The following is a 20,987-nucleotide window of genomic DNA, read 5'->3' on the forward strand; positions in this document are numbered from 1 at the left end:
CTTGAGGAGCTCACAATCTAATAGGGCAAATAACAAATAATGTACAAGCAAGCTATATACGGGATAAATAGGAAATAATTAACAAAAGAAGACACGAGAATTAAGAGGAGCTGGGACAGGCTACCTGTAAAAGATGGGACTTTAGTTGAGACTTAAAAGAAGCCAGGGAAGTCAGTAGGCATAGTTGAAGAGAGAAGCATTCCAGGCATGGGGGACAGCCAAAGAAAATGCATGGAGGCAAGACATTGAGCATCTTGTTTGTGGAACAGCCAGGAGGTCAGTGTCAATGATTAGTGTATCTGTAGGGAAGTAATGTATAAGAAGACTGGACTAGTTTATAAAAAGCTTGGAATGCCAAACAGAATTTTGAATTTGATCCTAGAAGTGACAGGGAGCTACTGGAGTTTATTGTGTGGGAGGGTTGAACCGGCTGGGCCTGTGCTTTAGAAAAATCACTTTGGCCATTTGAATCCCAATGGGCCTAACCAAAGCCTGTTTTTTCCAGAGCTCCATTTCAAGACACTTTCCTTTGGGCAGAGCACCTACATTGAGTGATTCTGGTCTATCCTGGATAGGCTGCCCCTGGAGATACCATGGCTTTACTTCTTTTCCAGCTGCTCAACTTACTCTTGGGTAGTTTGATCTCCCAGCCATTAAGCCAAAACATGAATGGACAGTGAGGTGTTTGCTTGATTCACAGGTCAGGGGGTGCCGCTCTCTCTTCCCACCAAGGACCCGTGGAGGTTGTGACGAAACAGGCCAAGGCACACCCAAACAGAAGGCTCGTTGGCATTCACAACTGGGGCCCCAGAGCAAAGAGGAACTGCAGGTTCCTCTTGAGTACTTCCCTTCCCTCCTCCTCTTTCACATCACATGCTGTGCTAGTGCCCCCACCTGGAGGCAGTGAAATCAACCAACAAGCAGGAAGGTCTTGAAGCACACATTTGCACGCCAGCCTTAAGGGGGAGAGAGAGAGGTGGCATTTTCCCCAGGCCGAGGCTGGCAGCTAGAGCATCCATCATGGTCTTCCCCAGACCCCTGGCCATCATTTTGTCCTTGTCAGGCCTCATCCTACTTGCATTGCACCTCTCTACTTCCCACAATGTGTCTGATGCAGCAATGAGCAGCGATGAGCAGCAACTGTGCACCTTGAAGGAACACCCGATCATAGCCTTTGAAGATGTGAAGCCATGGGTCTCTAACTTCACCTACCCTGGAGTTCACGATTTCTCCCAGCTTGCTCTGGACCCCTCCAGGACCCAGCTCACCGTGGGAGCCAGGCACTATCTCTTCAGACTCGGCCTTACCAACGTCTCCCTCCTTCAGGCTATGGAGTGGAGCTCCAATGAGGAAACATGCAAGTCCTGCCAAAACAAAGAGAAGACTGAAGAGGAGTGCCAGAACTACGTTTGGGCCGTGATTGTGTCCGGCAGGAAGGTTTTCACGTGTGGCACCAATGCTTTCTCTCTGGTGTGTTCCAGCAGACAGGCAGGAAACCTCAGCCAGACAATTGAAAAGATCAATAGGGGCCCGCTGCCCCACAGCAGTGATCTCAGAGCAAGGTGAGTTGTATGCTACCACTGTCATTGACTTCTCCGGCCAAGACCCTGCCATCTACTGAAGCCTGGGCGGTGGCCCACCTCTTCGCACTGCTCAGTATGACTCTAAGTGGCTCAACGAGCCAAACTTTGTAGCTGCTTATGACATCAGGCTATTTGCCTACTTCTTCTGGCGTGAGAGTGTCGCAAGCACGACTGTGGGCGCACCGTCTATTCACGTGTGGTTTATGTGTGCAAGAACGATGTGAGTGGGTGCTTCCTGCTGGAAGACACACGGACTACCTTCATGAAGGCCCAGTTGAATTGTTCCCACCCAGGGAAGATCTCATTCTACCACAACAAACTCCAGAGTGCACTCCATCTTCCTGAGTAGGGCCCAGTCTATGGTGTCTTCACCACCAATGTAAATAGCATTGCTGCTTCTGCTGTCTGCACTTCAGTGCCATCTCCCAGGCCTTCAACGGCCCCTTCCGCTACCAGGAGAATCCAAGGGCTACCTGGCTCCCCATTGCCAACTCTATCCCCAATTTTCAGCGTGGGACCTTGTGAGATGTTGGCCCCAATGAGAACCTGACAGAGAGGAGTCTTCAGGATGACCAGCGTCTGTTCCTGGTGAGTGAGGTGGTTCAGCCTGTGACCCTGGACCCCTGCATCACACAGGACGGTGTCCACTTCTCTCATTTGGTGGTGGGATCTCGTGCAGGGCAAGGACACCCTCTACCATGTGCTTTACGTTGGCACTGAGTCAGGCACAGTCGTCACGGCGCTGTCCACAGCCAGCAGGTGCTGCCTCCAGGGCATCAGGATCCTCAGTGTAGCCTGTGCTTCCTTCACAGGGTCCAAGTCCTCTTCGTGGGGCTCAACAGTGGGGTGTTGAGGATCTCGCTGGAGAGGCGCACTGCCTACTGCACCAGGGGGAATGCCTGAGGGTTTGGGACCCATACTGTGACTGGGATGGGAAGCAACAACGCTGCAGCACCCTGGAGGACAGTGCCAACATGAGCCTCTGGATTCAGAATATCATAACTTGTCCAGTGCGGAATCTGACATGGGATGGGGGCTTTGGGCCATGGTCTCCATGGCAACCCTGTGACCATGTGGATGGAGATAACTCAGGCTCCTGCCAGTGCCAAGTCCGAGCCTGTGACTCCCCCCATCCCTGCTGTGGGGGAGGAGCCTGCCCCGGACCTACCATCCATGTTGCCAACTGCTCCAGAAATGAAGCATAGACCCCATGGTCATCGTAGGCTTTGTGCAGCACCTCTTGTGGGACTGGCTTCCAGGTGACAGCGGAGCTGCAGCAACCCTGCCCCCCAATATGGGGCCAAATCCGTGTAGGCAAAAGCTGGGAGGCGCGGTTCTGCAATGAGAATAGCCCTTGCCCTGTCCCCATTTTCTGGGCTACCTAGGGCTCCTGGAGCAAATGCAGCAGCAACTGTGAGGGAAGAGTCCACTCTAGGCACTGAACCTGTGAAAATGGCAATTCCTGCCCAGGCTGTAGTGCAGAGTACAAGACATGTAACCCTGAGAGCTGCCCAGAGCTTACGAAGGAACACCCCATGGACGTCATGGTTCCCAGTGCCTGCCAAGAGCAGCAATTCTGTTTCATGTGCCAGGCTCCCGCTCCCTGACCCTCACAGCCTTCAGTTTGGGAGGAAGAGGACAGAGACCCACTCTTACCCTGCAGATGGCTCTGGAGCCTGCAACACCAATGCCCTAGTGACTAGGAGGATCTCCTTCAGAGTGGAAATAATTCCCCTCATGTGGTGAGTGGGGGCTGGGCAGCCTAGGGACCTTGGTTATCCTGTTCTCAAGACTATGAATTAGGTTTCTAGACTTGGAAGAGAACCTGCACAAACCCAGAACCCCAAAACACGGGCCTCCCTGTGTGGGAGATGTCACTAAGTATCAAGACTGCAACCCCCAACCATGCCCAGTGAGAGGTGCCTGGTCATGCTGGACCCCATGGTCCTCGTGCTCAGCCTCCTGTGGGGGAGGCCACTATCAATCCTGATGCACCAGTCCTGCCCCTTCCCCTGGTGAAGATACCTGCATTGGGTTGCACATGGAAGAAGCACTTTGTGCCACCCAATCCTGCCCAGGTGGCAATCATTGTGGGCTGAGTGGAGCGTGTGTGTGTTGAGGATGGAACCCAGAGTCAGAGCTGTCACTGTGAGGAACTTGACCCTGGGACTGCCCCTGACTTGGAAATGGCAGGCAAATCCAGACCTGCCCATACAGTGAGATCCCTGTGATCCTGTCTGCTTCCAGCATCGATGATGCCACCAGCTGTGGAGGGTTCGGCCTTATCCATTTGGTGGCTGCTGGTGTTTCCTGCTTCTTGGGCTCGGGCCTCCTAACATTTGCTGTCTACCTGTCCTGCCAATGGCAGACCCAGGAGTCCACACTTGTCCATCCCACCACCCTCAACCACCTGAACTACAAGCATGGGGTGGGGACACCCCCAAGAATGAGAAATACACATCCGTGGAGTTCAAGACACTGAACAAAAACAACTTAATCCCTGATGACAGGGCCAACTTCTACCTGCTGCAGCAGATCAACGTGTATACAACAACCTACTACCCCAGCTCCCTGAGCAAACACAGCTTCCGACAAGAGACCTCCCCAAGACAATGATGCTTCACCAATAGTTAATGACACCTCCCCTCAGGGGGATGGGCCTTCAGGTACCTCACCATCCTGGGTACCCACCAGGGATGGACAGTGCAATTCGTTGGTTTTCTTCTTAGCCACGTGCACTTCCCTCTTGAGGCTCTGCCCAATGAGCCCTGGGACTGAATATTCCCTCAGTGGGGAGGAGAAGGAGTCTGAAACTAGAGTGCTCTGGTTGGAGGTGACCATGGAGGGAGAGGGTCAGCATTTTAGCTGTCATGGGGCTGTGACCTCCCAACTCAGCCCAGAGGTTTTGCAGCTGTTCCCCTTCTCCTCCTTATCCACTCGCTACCATCCAGCTACATGCTGGACAATGGACCCACTAAGGATGTGAGGAATTTGGGGAGTTGAGAATGGGAAGAAGGTAGGATATATTGATTTTGGCTGAAATGGCTCTTCCTGTGGTCAGTACTGAAAAGACTGGAGTGCATCCTTATCCATATTTTGCTACATCTGGAAACAGGCCCCACCCCCAGCCACAGCTGGAAAGGAAATGAAAAAAAAAACCAAATATATATATATATACATATACATATATATGGATATATAAAAGAAAAATCATTTTGGTGGCTGAATGGAAGATGGATTGAAGTAGGGAGACACTGGAGGCAGGCAAACCTACCAACAGGCTAATGCAAAAATAGTCCAGGTATGCAACGATAAGGGCTTGCACCAGAGTGGTGGCGGTGTCAGAAGAGGGAGGAAATATACTAGTGATGTTTCAGAGGTAAAACAGGCTTTGGCAATAGCTTGGATTGGGGGGGAGGGGGAAAAAGAGATAGTGAGGAGTCAAGGATAACTCCGAGGTTGCAAACCTGTGACTACTATGACAGTAATGCCCTTGATAGATAAGGAGAAGTTCAGAAAAGGAGGTGAGAAAGGTAGTGAGCTCTGTATTTTACTCTGTTTTAAATTTGAGATGTCTCCTGGAAATCCAGTTTGAAATATCCATCAACTATTGATAATATGGAACTGGAGCTGACAATTTAGGACTAGGGCTGGATTTATTGATCTGGGAATTATCTGCACATTGATGATAATTAAATCCATGTGAGCTAATTAGGTCACAAAGTGAGATAATATGGAAGAAAAAGTCAAGAAAGCCCAGGAAAGAACTGAGGGACACCTACAGTTAATGTGTAGGGCATGAAAGAAGATCAGCAGAAGAGGAGCTATCAGACAGCAAGTAGGATAACCAAGAACAAGCAATGTCACAAAAGCCCAGAAAGGTGTAAGTATTTAAAAGGAGAATTGGTTACCAGTGCCAAATGCTCCAGAGCGGTTAAGAAGGATTAAAACTGAAAAAAGACCTTTCGATTCGTCGGTTAAGAGGTCACTGGTAACTGCGGAAAAAGCAGTTTTAATTCAATGATGCAGTTGGAAGTCCTTGCAAGGTGACATGGACAAGTGACTTTTGTATTCTTTATGCTGGTGGTATAGCTTTTTGAGGGCTTTTCCAACAAATGCTAAGGATTCTAGCCTAAGGAATACTTGTATTCTCCCTATCAACTTCCTTGGACTAATCTCACCAAGTCAGTGGAGGCACCAATCCAATTCCATTGAGAGGACTTCCCCTTTGCTGCCAGAGGTTCCGTGGCCACAGAGTTCCAGGCCCCTGTACTAGACTACCCAGTCACTGAGGCTCTCTTCCCTTAGCATGATCCTTTTCCTACTTAGGCTACCAAGTTATTCTGGACCAATTTTCAGAAGAAGAAATCAAAGCTATCAAATTACATGAAAAATGTTCTAAGTCACTACTGATTAGAAAATGCTAATGAAAACAACTTTGAGATACCACTTCACACCTATTAGATTGGCTAACATGACAGAAAAGGAAAATGACAAATACTGGAGGGGATGTGGAAAAAACTGAAGCTGTGAACTGGGTCCAACCATTCTGGAAAACAATTTAGAACTGTGCTCAAAGAGCTATAAAATTGTGCATACCCTTTGACCCAGCAATACCACTAGTAGGTCTGTATCTGAAAGAGATCAAAGAAAAGGGAAAATGACCTATTTGTGGAAAAATATTTCTAACAGCTCTTTTTGTGATGGTAAAGAATTAAAAATCAATTGGGGAATGACTGAACAAGTTGTGGTACATGATTAGGATGGAATACTATTGTGATATAAAAAATGATGAACAAGATGCTTTCAGAAAAACCTGAAAAGACTTAGATAAGTTCAGGGGAAGGGAAGTGAGCAGAACCAGGAGAATATTGTACTAAGTAACAACAATATTGTAAGGATGATCAAATGTGAAAGACTTAGCTATTCTGATCAATACAATGATCCAAGACAATTCCAAAGGACCCATGATGAAAAATACTATTCACCTCCAAAAAGAGAACTAATGAACTCTGAATGCAGATTGAAGCATACTTTTTAAACTTTCTTTATTCTTCTTGTTTTATTTTTTGTCTACATTTTCTTTTGCAGCATGGTTAACATAAAAATGTTTTACATGACTTTACCTGTGTAATCAATATCAAATTGCTTGCCTTCTCAAGGAGGGGAGAGGGGCAGGACGGAGGAAGAAAATTTGGAACTCGAAATTTTTTTAAATGATTGTTAAAAAAAAATTTACATGTAATTGGGAAATATTTAACAAAATAAATAAAAGTATATTTTAAAAAGAATATTATTAAGGCTCATTATACACAGCTATATCTAACAAATTAGATCATTTAAAGGAAATTGATGATTATCTCCAAAAATAAAAATTACCAAAATTGACTCAACTAGAAAATAATCATTTAAACTGAACAACCTTTGAAAAAAAATCTAAGCTATCAAAAAATACCCCATACCACTCTCTCACTCCCCACCCCCAAAAACACACCTGGCAAAGATGTTTTCACAAAATTCTTTCAAACTTCCCAAAAACAAATAACCCCTATGTTATGTAGATTGTTCACAGAGAGAAATAGAACATTAGCAATTTTTTTTATTCTTAGGGAAAATGTGGTATTAAAATTAAAATCAGATAAAGATAACACTAAAAAAAAGAAAATTTTAAACCAATTTATCTTATGAACACAGATGTAAAAAACCTAAATAAAATATCACGCAATGGAAAGCAGCAATACATTAAGAGTATTATCATTAACAAGTAGAATTTTAAACCAAACATTTTCAAACTGGCTTAATATCAGAAAAAATATCAACATAATGAACAAAAAAAACTTTTTAAAAACCATATACCAATAGATTCAGAAAAGGTCTTTGATCTTATAGTATAAATTGTTCTCATTCTGCTTACTTTACTCTGCATCAGTTTGTGTACGTCTTTCCATTCCTTTTAAAATCATATATTTCTTCATTCTTTACAGCATTCACATATTCCATCACTTTCATAAACCACAACTTATTTAGCCTTTCTTCAATTGTTGGACATCCTCTTGGTTGACAGATTTTTGCCACCACAAAAAGAGCTGCTATAAATATTTTTGTACATAAAAGACTTTTTCCTCTTTCTTTGATCTTTTTCTGAATATAGGCCTAGCAGTGATATAGCTGAATACACTGTTAGTAACTTTTTCTGTATAATTCCAAATTGCTTCACAAAACAGTTGTACTCATTCACAGCTTCACTTATTTTCCCACAGCCCCTCTAACATTTATCATTTTCCCTTTTTGTAATCTTTGCCACTCTGGAGGGTGTAAAGTAGAATCTAAGAATTGTTTTAACTGCATTTCTATAACTAGTAATGACTTGGAACACATTTTTGTATAGCTATTATATTGCTGACTTCCTGCTCTTGAGAACTACCTTCATATCCTTAAACCATATATAAACTGGGGAAGTGCTCTTTTTTCTTATAAATTTGAATCAATTCTTTATATATCTTGGAAATGAGTCCTTTATCAAAGAAACTTGCTGCAAAGTTTTGTTTGCTTGTTAACTTTCCCTTAACTTGCCCAGTCAACTTTCCCTTTTAATCTTAGATTTATCAGATTTATGAAAAACAGTGTTAATTTTATGTAACCAAAGTTATCCATTTTCTTTCCTGTGACTCCCTCTATTCCTTGTTTGGTCATACACTTTTCTCCTATCCTAGATTTAATAAGTATTTTTTTAAAAACTAGGGTTTTTTTGTTATATTGCTATAGTTTCTCTAATTTATGGTATGACCTTTTATATCTAGATCTTACACTCATTTGGAGCTTAGTTTTATATAAAATGTGAATTATTGGTCTAAATCTAATTTCTTCCATACTGCTATCCTGTTTTGCCAGCAGTTGTCAAATAGTGAGTGCCTAACCCCACAGCTGGGGTCTTTGCTTCTGTATCATGTGTATCATCAACTTATCTCTCTTTTTTAACTAACATAAAATTATTTGAATAATTGCTACTTTGTCATTACAGGTTGAGATCTGGTACTCCCATTTATTTTCATTAGTTCTCTTAAGATCCTTGACCCTTTTTTTCCTCCATATGAATTTTGCTGGTATCTTCTTCTAGTTCTATATAAGTAATCTTTTGGTAATTTGATTGGGATGACATTGAATAAGTAAATTACTTTAGGCAGTATTGACATTTTTATTACCGTGGTTTGTCATACCCATGAATAATTAATATTTTTCCACTTATTTAGGTTGGTCTTTATTTCTGCAAACAGTGTCTGCAGTTCTATTCATAGAATTCTTATGTGTCTTAGAAATACATTCTGTAGTAATTTTAAATGGAATTTTTCTTTCTGTGTATTCTTCGTGAGTTTAATGCTTTTACACAGAAATGTGGATGATTTGTGGATTTATTTTATATTTTGTAAGTTTGTTGAAATTATTGTTTCAATTAACTTCTGGCTGACTCTTTAGGATTCTTTCAGCACATCCTTATATTGTCTGCAAAAAAAAAATGATAATTTGTTCCTTCTTTACCTATGCTTATTAGTTTCTTCTTTTTTCTTACTGCTATAGCCAACATTACTAGTACTGTGTCAAATAGAAGCAATGTCAATAGACATCCTTGTTTTACACCTGAATTTAATGGAAAGGATCCTAGTTTATCTCTTACAAATATTAGTAGCTCTTAGCTTTAGATATATGCTATTTATCATTTTAAGGAAACGTCCTTTTATTCCTATGTTTTTTAGCATTTTTAACAAAAATGAGTATTGTGTTTTGTCAAGTTTTTCTCCATCTTTGATATCATTATATGATTTCTATTGATTTTGTTATTAATATGGTTAATTAAGTTTATATCTTTCCTAATATTAAACCAGCCCTGCATTCCTGGTATAAATCCAGCCTGGCCATAGTATATAATCTTTGTGATACGCTATTTAGTGTCTTTACTCATACTTTGTTCGCATTTTTTACATCAATGAAAACTTCCAGGCACTACCAAAATCTGGAACTTCCAGACAACAGAAAAGATACTTCAAAGTGGCTAAAAAGAACGAATTCAGGGGCAGTTAGGTGGCACAGTGGATAGAGCACCGGCCCTGAAGTCAGGAGAACCAGAGTTCAAATCCGGCCTCAGACCAAACACTTGACACATACTAACTGTGTGACCTTGGGCAACTCACTTAACCCCGAATGCCTCATCCAAAAAAAAAGAGAAAAGAAAGAATTCAAATATGAAGGAGCCCTAATCAGGATCACACAAGATTAATCAGCTTTCACTTTAAAGAAACAAAGAACATAAAATGAAATATTCCAAAAGGCAAAAGATAAGGAAAGGTCTACAATCAAGAATAATTTACTGAACCTATTATTTGATTTCATCACTATAAGGACCTCTCAGTGAGCAATTCCCTTTACCAATGACGGTTATCACCTCCACAGCAACTACTAGTCTTAGCTATCTGAGACACTAAGAAGTTAAGTGACAAAGCCAGGTTTACAAATCCAGAATGTTTCAGAGGTAAGATTAGAACCCAGGTCTTTCTGACTATGAATCCAGCTCTCCATTCACTATTACATACTCTGGCTCCAATTTACCTTTACAGCCTTATTTCACATTAATCTCTCTCTCTCTCTCTGTGTATATGTGTGTGTATATATATATATACATATATATACATACATACATATATATAAATACATACATGCATATCCAATCATATATATGTAATCATATGTAAGATATATATGAGAAATTACGGGTAGTCTCAGAGGAAAAGGCACTAAGAATAAGAAGGACTGGGGAAAGGCTTAGTTTAGTCTTGTTTAGTTGATGAGGCATGTCCAACTCTTGACCTCATTTGGGGCTTTCTTGGCAAATACACTGAAATGGTTTGTTCTCCAGCTCATTTTACAGATGAGGAAACTGAAGCAAACAGGATTAAGTGACTTGCCCCAGGGTTACACAGCTAGTAAGTTTCTGAAGCCGAATTTGAACTCAGGTCCTCTTGACTCTAGGGCTGGTGCTCTCTATCCACTGTACCACCTAGCTGCCCCTTAGTTTAGTCTAAAGCAGAGAAGACAGCAGGGACATGAAAGAGTCTTTATAAATTTGAAGTGGTGTCTTGGTGTCTTATTTTAGTTGACTCCAAAGAGAATAAGAACAAAAACATCCTAACAATCACAGCAGTTCTAAAATGGAATTAGCTACCCCAGGGGTAATGAGTTCACTATCGACACATATCTTCCAGCAAAAGGAATGCATGATTTAGATAGGAGTGGATTAGATTACTTCTTAAATCCATTCAAGCTATGAAGTAATGGAAAGACCTACATGAACTGATGCAAAGTGAAATGAGCAGAAACAGGAGACCATTGTATACAGTTTCAACAATATTGTATGATGATCAACTGTGAATGATTCAGCTATTCAATGATCAATGACAATTCTGAAGGATTTATGATGAAAAATGCTAGTCATTTCCAGAGAAAGAACTGATGGAGTCTGAATACAGATCAAAGTATAATTTTTCTTTACTTTCTTTTTCTTGGTTTTTTTTTTTAGTCTGTGTTTTCTTTCACAACATGGCTAACATGGAAATATGTTTTGCATGACTGCACACATGTAGCCTATATCAAAATGCCTGCCTTCTCAATGAAGGGGGAGGGAGAAAATTTGAACTCAAAAATATTTTTTAAAATGTTAAAAAAAACTATAAGATGAAAAGACTTAAACTCATCTCTAGGATAAGTTTACTGGAGTAAAAATGGCAGAATGAACAGAAGTAGAACAGCCTAGTACCCACACAAGTATTACAAATCAAGAAAGACCACCAGACCAAATAATGATTAAGAAATCTAAAGAGAAACTACAGTTAAATGTTGTCATCCAGCTCAAGTCTGCACAAGAGGCCACTCAGAAGCCTGCAGGTATTAAGGAAGGGATCTAGTCAGAAATGTCAGAAGTCTTAACAGAGTATACTAGAAATGCTCCAAAAAGACCTGAAGACTACAGTGCTGTTTGCCAGTATGTGACTATTTCCTGGTGAGTGAGATTGGTGAAGACCCCTCATAAAATTTAAACTTAAATGAGTAAAATAAGGTTAAGACCCCTAATAATAATATATGTGTACCCAGGTCAGGAAGCTTGTAAATAGCCCAGATAAATATATTCAGGATCTGAAATGAACACAACAGGAGGTACTAAGAAGATACTTGAAGGAGAGGAAGGCAGGTCAAAACTACGTAACGATTCTGTAATTTCCACTACTGTTGCTGGGGCAGTTTTGCCGTGTTTAGATTGTGCCCTCTGAAGCCCAGCCAATGGAATAAGAGGCAGGGGGCTAGGGAGGGGTTGCGGTTAGAACCTATAAAAATGCTTACTTGGCTGACACCACCTGCGGTCTTGCATCAAACTGCCTTTTGGTGCGAGTCGCCCTTTCTTGAGATAGAAATAAAATCCTTTCTACTTTCTACCTAGAGAAGCCTCTGAATTAATTTGGGTAAGGGTTATCGCTGTCCCACACACTGGTTACTTACTGTGTGATGATGAAAAGCCTTTTAATTGGCTGAGGAGGTAGAAATGAAAGTATGTATAAAACGTTCCTAAGGAGGAACCTTCTATTTCTTTCCCTGGTGGCAAAGAAGGAAATACCTGCTGTAAGCTAGAGGCCTATTCTCCCCCACCTGGGGCTGACATTGTAGCCTTTGCTACATAGTACATTGGTTTCTTCTATCTCAGTTGGTCTATTCTTTCCTGATATTAGATGGAGTATTGGGGATAGAATGACTTTGTGGGCTTCAAAAGCTCAGAAGAACCAAAAGAAGCCCAGCAATTAGAGTCCAAAGCAGAGCCTGAGGCAGTAGCAGCAGCAGCAAAGTCCAGGAAAAAGTTAGTGCTGACTAATAAACTGTTTGACCCAGCCCAGCAACAGACTGACCCAGCTTCGAGAATTTGTGTTCTGCAAGAAAAAGAAAACATCCAGTGGTTATGTTGCACCCACAAGCTGACTTGGCTAAAGGAATGTTTGTAGTAGCAACCTCTTTTATGTTTGAGCACTATTCCCCAGAGACCAAAGAGGTAGAGGGGCAGAGTGTATACCAATTTGGGAGGATGTATTTATACTTCTGTTCTTCCTATATCTTCTTAGTAAATATCTCTTTGTAAAAGCTAACAGATGTTAACTGGTTGTCAATGATAATGAAGACATATCAGGAACTTAAGTCATGCTGAGAAGATAATGGCTAGTGATATTGTGGCAGTAAGCACTGGCAACTGATGTTAAGGAAAACACAGCAGAATGGGGGCCCAAGTCAATAGCATCAGAAAAATCCCATAACCCTTTAGGATTACTCATAGAACCCAAAGGGAAGTAGAACAGTACCCTGTCTCTGAGGACCTGACCCACTGTGTGAGTGAGAGCTAGAATAAGGACCTCAAGAACTTATATATGCTACATGGACTTTTCTTTGATGTAGTAAATATTATCTATCTAAAGCCAAGGACTACCACTGTATTTAAAGGAGAAATGTTAGAGATCTTTGTAAGATCAAGGTAAAGCAAGAATGTCTACTATCACTACTATCATTTGACATAGTGCTATAGCAATAAGACAAGAAAAAGAAACTGAAAGAATAAGAACAAAGAGAAAATAAAATCCTTCCTGCAAATAAGATTTAGAGAACCCTAAAAATTCCACTAAAAATTTAAATAACTTCAGCAAAATAGCAAGATATAAAGGAAACCCACATAAATTATTATTTTTCTGTATAAAACCAGCAAAACCAAGAAGGAAAAGAAAAATTCCTTTTAAAATAACTACAGGATATATAAAATATTTGGGAGTCTGCCTACCAAGACACTCATCGTAACTATATGAATAGAATTACAAAACACTCCTCACAAAAATACAGACCTAAATAATGAGAAAAACATTAGATGCTGATGCTTACGTCATGCCAATATAACAATACTGCCTAAAATTAATTTAATCACCAAACTACCAAAGCACTACTTTATAAAACTAAAAAAAAAAAAAAAAAGTATTCATCTGGAGGGAAAAAAGGTTAAGAATCTCAAAAAAATTTTGAAAAAATGTGGGAAAGAAGAGGGATTGACAGTATCAGAAATAAAACTATAAAATGCAAAGCAGTAATCATCAAAACTATTGATACTGGTTAAAAAGTAGAAAAGTTGATCAGAGGAAAAGATTAGGTACACAAGCTACAGAAGTAAATAAATGCAGTAACAGTGTTTGATAAACCCAAAGACTCCCAAAAATAAAACCAAAGACTGGGGAAACATTTTACTATTTTTTTTTTGTAAAGGCAATTGGGGTTAAGTGACTTGCCCAAGGTCACACAGCTAGTAAGTGTCGAGTGTTTGCTCTGAGACCGGATTTAAACTCAGGTCCTCCTGACTTCAGGGCCAGTGCTCTATCCACTGCACCACCTAGCTGCTCCAAGGTTTTACTATTCCACAGAAAACTGTTAAAGTTGGAAAGCAGTCTGGCAGAAATTAAATTTAGACCAATATCTCATACTATGTACCACAATAAAATCCAAATCAATTAATGACTTACATGTAAATTAATGACTTACACATCATAAACTAGAGAAGCAGGAAGAAAGAAGATACCTTTCATAACTATGGATAGGAGGAAAATTCTTGATCCAATAAAAGATGGAATATCTTAACAGATGCAACGGGTAATTACGATTACATAAAATTGACTTCCAGTTCATATAACCAGCAAAATGAGTGATTAGATATTTCCAACAAGCCTCATAACTATCAAACCTCTCCAAAAGAGGTAGTATGTTCTCAAAAAAAGCAATTTCAGCTGTCTCCACAATAGAGGACACAAATAACCCAAAGGTTAAAAATGAATGAATTTACAACAAAAAAGGCTAATCTCTAATGCCCAAAACACAATCAACACCTCTCCCCCACCATCCACCATTCAACCAACAGCAGAACTGCAGAATCTGGTCCATGTGCTTACAATGCCACATGTCCACTTCCACCCTTCTCCCAGTGCTCCAAGATCCAGCAGAAATTTGCTCAGCTGTGACAGTAATGAGGAACATGACAGCAGCAAGAAACAGTAGCACTCTAGAACTCAGCCAGAGGACATAGGAACAAAGGGAAATGGAATAGGCCAAGTGGGTGAAGGAGGAGAAGGGGTATGTGGCACAATATGAAATCTGAGGAAAAGAGCCCAGCAACCCACTGGAATCACTTCTATTCCCTCAAAAATCGTATGAGGCAGAGACCTACACTGTTGAACCATGAATTGTTCAGTGTGAGAAGACATTGAGACAGCTTAGAGATCCATCTCCCATGGAACCAGTCATCAAAGGGAAAGGAGTCAAAAAGTGAGCAGTGAGAGAAAATAACAGATAAAAAGACTGACATTACCCAAAAATCTCAAGAGAAGGAAAACTCAATTAAGGGTTATGATCATAAGGACAGCAATAGAGGAGATATTAATAACAGAAGGGGAAATGGTCTCCAGGTCAGGGAAAAGATTTCAGGCATCTATGAATATATACTGCAAGATAAAGGAAAATTAATCAACATCTGAGGCAGAGGACCCTGTGGATTCCTAAGGAAATATGGAACCAAAGCAGGATGTTCCTGAATGGTTTAAAAGCAAAATAAGACAAAGCAGAATTTATGGCCTACACAACAGACATAACTGGCAGGAATCTTTTTTTTAATTCATAGTGACAAATTTCATCAAAGAAACAAAAGAGAGAGTAACTGATTGGAAATGCAAATACATAAAAATGAAGATAAACAAAAAAGCAACACCATTAAAAAAAAGCATGATTACATAAAACTGAAAAGCTATACAGACAAAATTAGTACAAATAAAATTAGAAGATAATTTTAAAAGGAGCTAAATGGGAAAAAATATTTGCAGTAAGTTCCTTTAATAAAGGTCTGATAGCCAAGATATAAATAGAACTGATTCAAATATCAAAGAACAAGAGTTATTCCCCAACTGATAAATGATCAAAAGATATGAACAAGTAGTTCTCAAAATAAGAAACCCAGACTATCAACACCATAAAAAATGGTTTAAATTACTAAGCATAAGAGAAATGCAAATTAAAATAAATGTGAAGTTCTACTTCAGACCAATCAAATTGGCAAAAATAACAAACAAGGGGAAATGACAATTGTTAGAGAAGCTGTGGGAAGACAGGCACACTAATGCACTTTTGGTGTAGCTGTGAAATAATCTAGCTATTCTAGAAAGCAATTTACAACTATGCACAAAAGTCATTAAACTATTCATAATTTAACCCAACAATGATAACACTATGAGGCTTGTACAAAAAAAAAAAGTCAAACATAAGGAAGGAAGGCATATTTATACAAGAAAATTTAAAGCAGCACTTTTTATTGTAGCAAAGAACTGGAAAATAGAGTGCTCATTAGCTGGGGAATAATACCTAAACAAATTATATTTTAATATCTATGCAGATCCAGTAGAATAATGAGACTTGGTTTTCTTAATCATGATTTACTATAAAAGAATAATGTGCTGTTCTGATCTTTATTAAGAGTTCTTTGGGGTCCCACCTATCCGTTTCCTCCAACAATTATGTCGTAATTTTTTTTATGAAATTTAGGTCTCACATCTTCGCGTGCCTAGTCCTTGAATAACAAAACCTTGGCTTTGCTCACATGTTCAGATCCCCAGATTTCACTAGATGCTCTAGATTTATACATATACTTTTACTCATACATACTAGTGCTTTGGTTCTGAAAGTTCATTTGCATACTAAATTTGGAACAGAATGGAATTACTAAGAGCATGTCATTAGTAAACCAACTCTACTTCAATGACATTTGAAAACACAGAAATAGAAAGGCTGGGTCAGGAACAGATAATTCCTTGTGTTAAATCTCTGCGTTTGGTGATCATTTTCCTATACTAGAAAGGAAATCAGGAAACTGAAGCAAAGTTTTTTTTTAATGTTTTAAAAGACTACACACCACACTTAAAATTGTAGTTTTTAAAAAGTTAAGTGTATAGTTTGTATTCTAAGGTCTCCATAAAATCTCTTCATTTGAAATAAGAATACCACCACCAGAATCAGTCTTTACTTTCTTAATTCTAGAAGAAATATTGTCAAAGTCATTAACTGGGCCTCTGTTACTGAGTTCTTCAAGGTTATAGCCTCATATTGTTCTCTATAATTATAATATTCAATACTTTTTCCACAATAAGTCTCAACAAACAATTCCCAATATTCTAAGTACTCCTTCCCCATCCCTACAATGAATTATTTAAGGATTACATCATCCTATTCTTATCACCAGAAAGTTGGCCATCAATTCTGAGTAAGAGAGACAGAGAGAGACTTCCAGGAGCCAAGATGGTGGAGTAAGCAGTAAATCACTATATAACTCTCCCATATTCACCTCCAAATAACCATAAAATAGCACCCCAAAACAAATCCTGGAACAGCAGAACAAGCAAAAAGACAGGATGAAATAATCTTTTAACCCAAGACACTTGGAAGATTGGCAAGAAAGGTCTGTCTCACTTGGGTAAAAAGGAAGTGCATTCCAGGACAGGAAGCATCCCAGCAAGCCAGTGCAAGCCCCACCTCAGCAAAACAGTGGGAGATCCTGAGCCCCAGTGTGGTGGAGCAGGCAAATGACAACACCATAGCCAAAGGAACCAGCAGACTCCAGCTCCAAGAACCATTCTGTGCTTCAGTGTAGCACTAAGGAAATGCAGAAACACCCTACAGGGCCTCAGCACATGCCAAACACCACCACTTGGACCCTCGCTCAGTACCAGGTAAGCTGCCAGATCCCTACAGCCTCCAGCAGCACCAGCTACCCCCCATCCCACCTCCTCAGCATAGCACCAGATACGAGGGTCCCCCCAGGGTCTCAGGGCAACATCAGCACAACACCAGGTAAACAGCCAGGACCTGCAGCCACTGGCACAAGAAGCCTGAGACAGTGCCCCTTCCACCCCAGGTGCAGAGCTCAAATTTAGAAGAAAGGAAAAAGGCCAAAAAAAGATGAACAAAAAACAACAAAAAAAAAGAATCTGACCATAGAAAGTTATTATGGTGATAGGGAAGACCAAGACACAAACACACAAGAGGACAACAATGTCAAAACACCTATGGGCAAAACCCCAAAGCAAAACAGGAATGTCAAAACACCTATGGGCAAAACCCCAAAGAAAACAGAAAGAACTCATGGAAGAGCTCAAAAAGGACTTCGAAAATCATATGAGAAAGGCAGAAGAAAAAAATGGAAAAAGCAATGAGTGACACAAGAAAATTATGAAAAAAGAGTCAACAGCTTGGAAAACTGCTTAAACAGTAGAACTGGCGAAATAGAAAAGGATATACAAAAATCTACTGAATAAAACAACTCCTTAAAAAGTACAACTGGTCAAATGGAAAAGAAATTACAAAAGCTAATTGAGGAAAACAATATCTTAAAAATTAGAATTGGGCAAGTGGAAGCTAATGACTCTATGGGACATCAAGAATCAATCAAACAAATTCAAAAGAATGAAAAAATTGAAGAAAATATAGAATACCTTATGGGAAAAACAAATGGCCTGGAAAACAGATCTAGGAGAGACAATATCAGAATCACTGGACTAAGGGAAAAGGACTTACATGTGCAAAAATATTTATAACAGCCCTTTTTGTGGTGGCAAAATATTGGAAATTGAGGGGATGGCTATCAATTGGGGAATAGCTAAACAAGCTGTGGTATATGAATGTAATGAAATACTATTGTGCAATAAGAAATGATGAACAGATGGATTTCAGAAAAACCTGGAAAGATTTATAGGAACTGATGAAAAGTGAAATGAGCAGAACCAGGAAAACATTGTATACAGTATCAGCAACATTGTATGATAATCAACTATGAATGACTCATCTCTTCTCAGCAACATAATAATCCAAGACAAGTACAAAGGACTCATGCTATTCATGTCAAGATAAAGTACTGATGGACTCTGAATGCAGATTGAAGCATATTTTTTTCACTTACTTTATACTTTCTCAAGGCTTTTTTTCCCCTTTTGTTTCTTCTTTCACGACTGTGACTAATATGGAAATACTTTTTACATGATAGCACATGTAAAAACTATATAAAACTACCTACCATTTTCAGAAGAGGGGAGGGAAAGAAGGCAGGGAGAAAAATTTGAAACTCAAAATCTTGTAAATAAATGAATATTAAAAATTGTCTTGGCATGTAACTGGGGAAAAAATAAAATACTAATTTTTTTAAAAGAATTCTGAGTAAGATCCCTAGACTCATGATTGGAATGTATTTCCTCTTTATTTTCCTTCAAAGAAAAAGGCTGAATATGACTTCCACCCTAAGTACTTCTCTGATTCTTTCACTTGTTAGTGCTCTAGCCTTCATATTAACTTGTGTTTCCCTATCTGTGTGCGTATTGTATCCTACCAGTAAAATGTAAGCTCCTGGAGAAATGGAACTCTCATTTTCTGTCTTTGTATCCCCAAGGTATAGCATAGCTATAGACTATACAAAGACAGTAAGTGAATATTGCATTCACCTGCTTCAGAAATTGATAGTTTTTCTTCAGATTCTTCTTAAGATTTATGGTTTATCTGTAAGAGTACTCCTTTTACTGATGCAAAATGCAACCTTTGCACAACTTGGTAGACACATCATCGGTTGCTGTACCCAAAAGAATTCATCCACTGGCAAAGGGGATTGATTCTCTACATACTCAGGGAGGGTGGACTGTTAAGCTCAAATACAGTCTACACAAAGCTTTCCAACATTGATTAGTGGAAAGAGTATTGGATTTGAAAAGAACCGGGGTTCAGATCTTGCCTCTACCATCAACATCTATTAGACCCTGGGCAAGTCTCAGTCTTTTCTTATGTAAAATGTTGGGGTTTGAATATATCACCTCTAAGATCTCTTCCAGCTCAATTTATGATCCTGTGACCTGGCAGAGTTTGTTCAATGCCACAGTCTTCAAGAATAAAGGTTATGTCAATGCCACATTAAGACATCACTGGTATTTAGTGAAGAAAAAAAATTATGCTTCCCCCATAAAAGAACTGAGTTAATCTCCTGATTCTACTACATTTTAAAAATTAACCTCATCAAAAAAATTTTACATCAAATATCTCTGATAAACGTCTAACATCCAAACTACACATGGGGAATTAATATAAGTATTCCATCCACGGATCGTTTGGGGGTGAGTGTACTCCCGACTTGGACAGAGGTGCTAGTAAGGTTTTCTACATGTAGGGCCCAAATTCCTCTTCTTTACTGCAGAACTGAACATCCTTTTCCAAACATCAGAAAAAGGAAAGCAAGATGCACGAGCAGTGCACGTATTGCCAGGGCTCCTCTTGGCTGGGACCAGTCTGGGTACACGCTGGAGGGGTCTGCGCGTGCGCCTGGGCTAAGCGGGAGGAACGAGGCTGGCAGGGCGGAGGCTGAGCCTATATGGGTGGGGTCAAAGGGTTGGGTATGGGCGGGGAGGGGGAGGGGTGTTCACTAACCATGACCATCCAGGCAGACCAAGATGAGGAGCCTGGGTTAGCCAAAAAGGAGACAGAAAAGGCTAGGCCTGGGGGGCCAAGGCCCCAAGAGGCCTCTCCGGCCCCGACCCCAGCTCTGCTGATACCTCTCGACGCCAGTCAATGGCCACGGATCCTCATAACCGAGGCAGGGCTGCCCAAACTAGGGTACGCAGGAACCAGGATGGCCAAGCACCATCTGCCGCCTGCCAGCTCGGCTGCCCAACGGCCTCCGCTGTCGGCACGTGACCCCGCGCCCGGCCCGCAAGCGCTGCGGCCGCAAAGGGGTCGAATCCCTGTTTACCCCGCCCCCACCCTTCTTACCCAAGTGTCCCTGCGTGTATGTGGTAAACCACACCCAAGGCTATTTCAATCCTGGGCAGTAAAGGATCTGGCAAAATTGATCTCTTAAAGAGGGGCTGCCCTGATGGCTTGGGTAGGGGCAACAATCCCCCAAAGGCAATAGAGGGTTACTGTCATTTGAGAACTCTCAACGAGATGTCACCCACGTTCTGCAACCTTGCAGTCATCCTTTATTTTTTCTCTCTACCTCACTTGCCACATCCAATCCGTTGCCAAGTCTTGGTCAATATTACCTCCACAATATTTCTCTAGACTCCATTCCCTGTCTTCCATTCACACAGCCACCACTCTAGTTTAGGACCTCATCACTTCTCACCAACTAATTGGTCTAGTCTCTGCTCTCCAAACCATACTATGGACAAGTGCCCAAATGCTGCTTTTTTAAACAGGAATCTGATCACGTCACTCCCCTACTCTTTGACCCCATATCTTTGCCATAGCTTTCAGTTTACCTCTAGGATATAA

The 20,987-nt window shown here is 40.6% G+C and overlaps 1 long non-coding RNA gene and 1 pseudogene across 1 annotated transcript in view; one reads left to right on the forward strand and one right to left on the reverse strand.

Annotated features, from left to right (window-relative positions):
- Positions 1-20,987, reverse strand: part of LOC114043710 — a 72,258-nt gene that overhangs the window by 18,072 nt on the left and 33,199 nt on the right. The gene's annotated exons all lie outside the window — the stretch shown is intronic.
- Positions 1,021-4,217, forward strand: LOC114043706 (annotated as a pseudogene).

This window comes from Vombatus ursinus, unplaced genomic scaffold, assembly GCF_900497805.2.
Source record: "Vombatus ursinus unplaced genomic scaffold, bare-nosed wombat genome assembly UNPS02014770.1, whole genome shotgun sequence".
NCBI lineage: Eukaryota > Metazoa > Chordata > Mammalia > Diprotodontia > Vombatidae > Vombatus > Vombatus ursinus.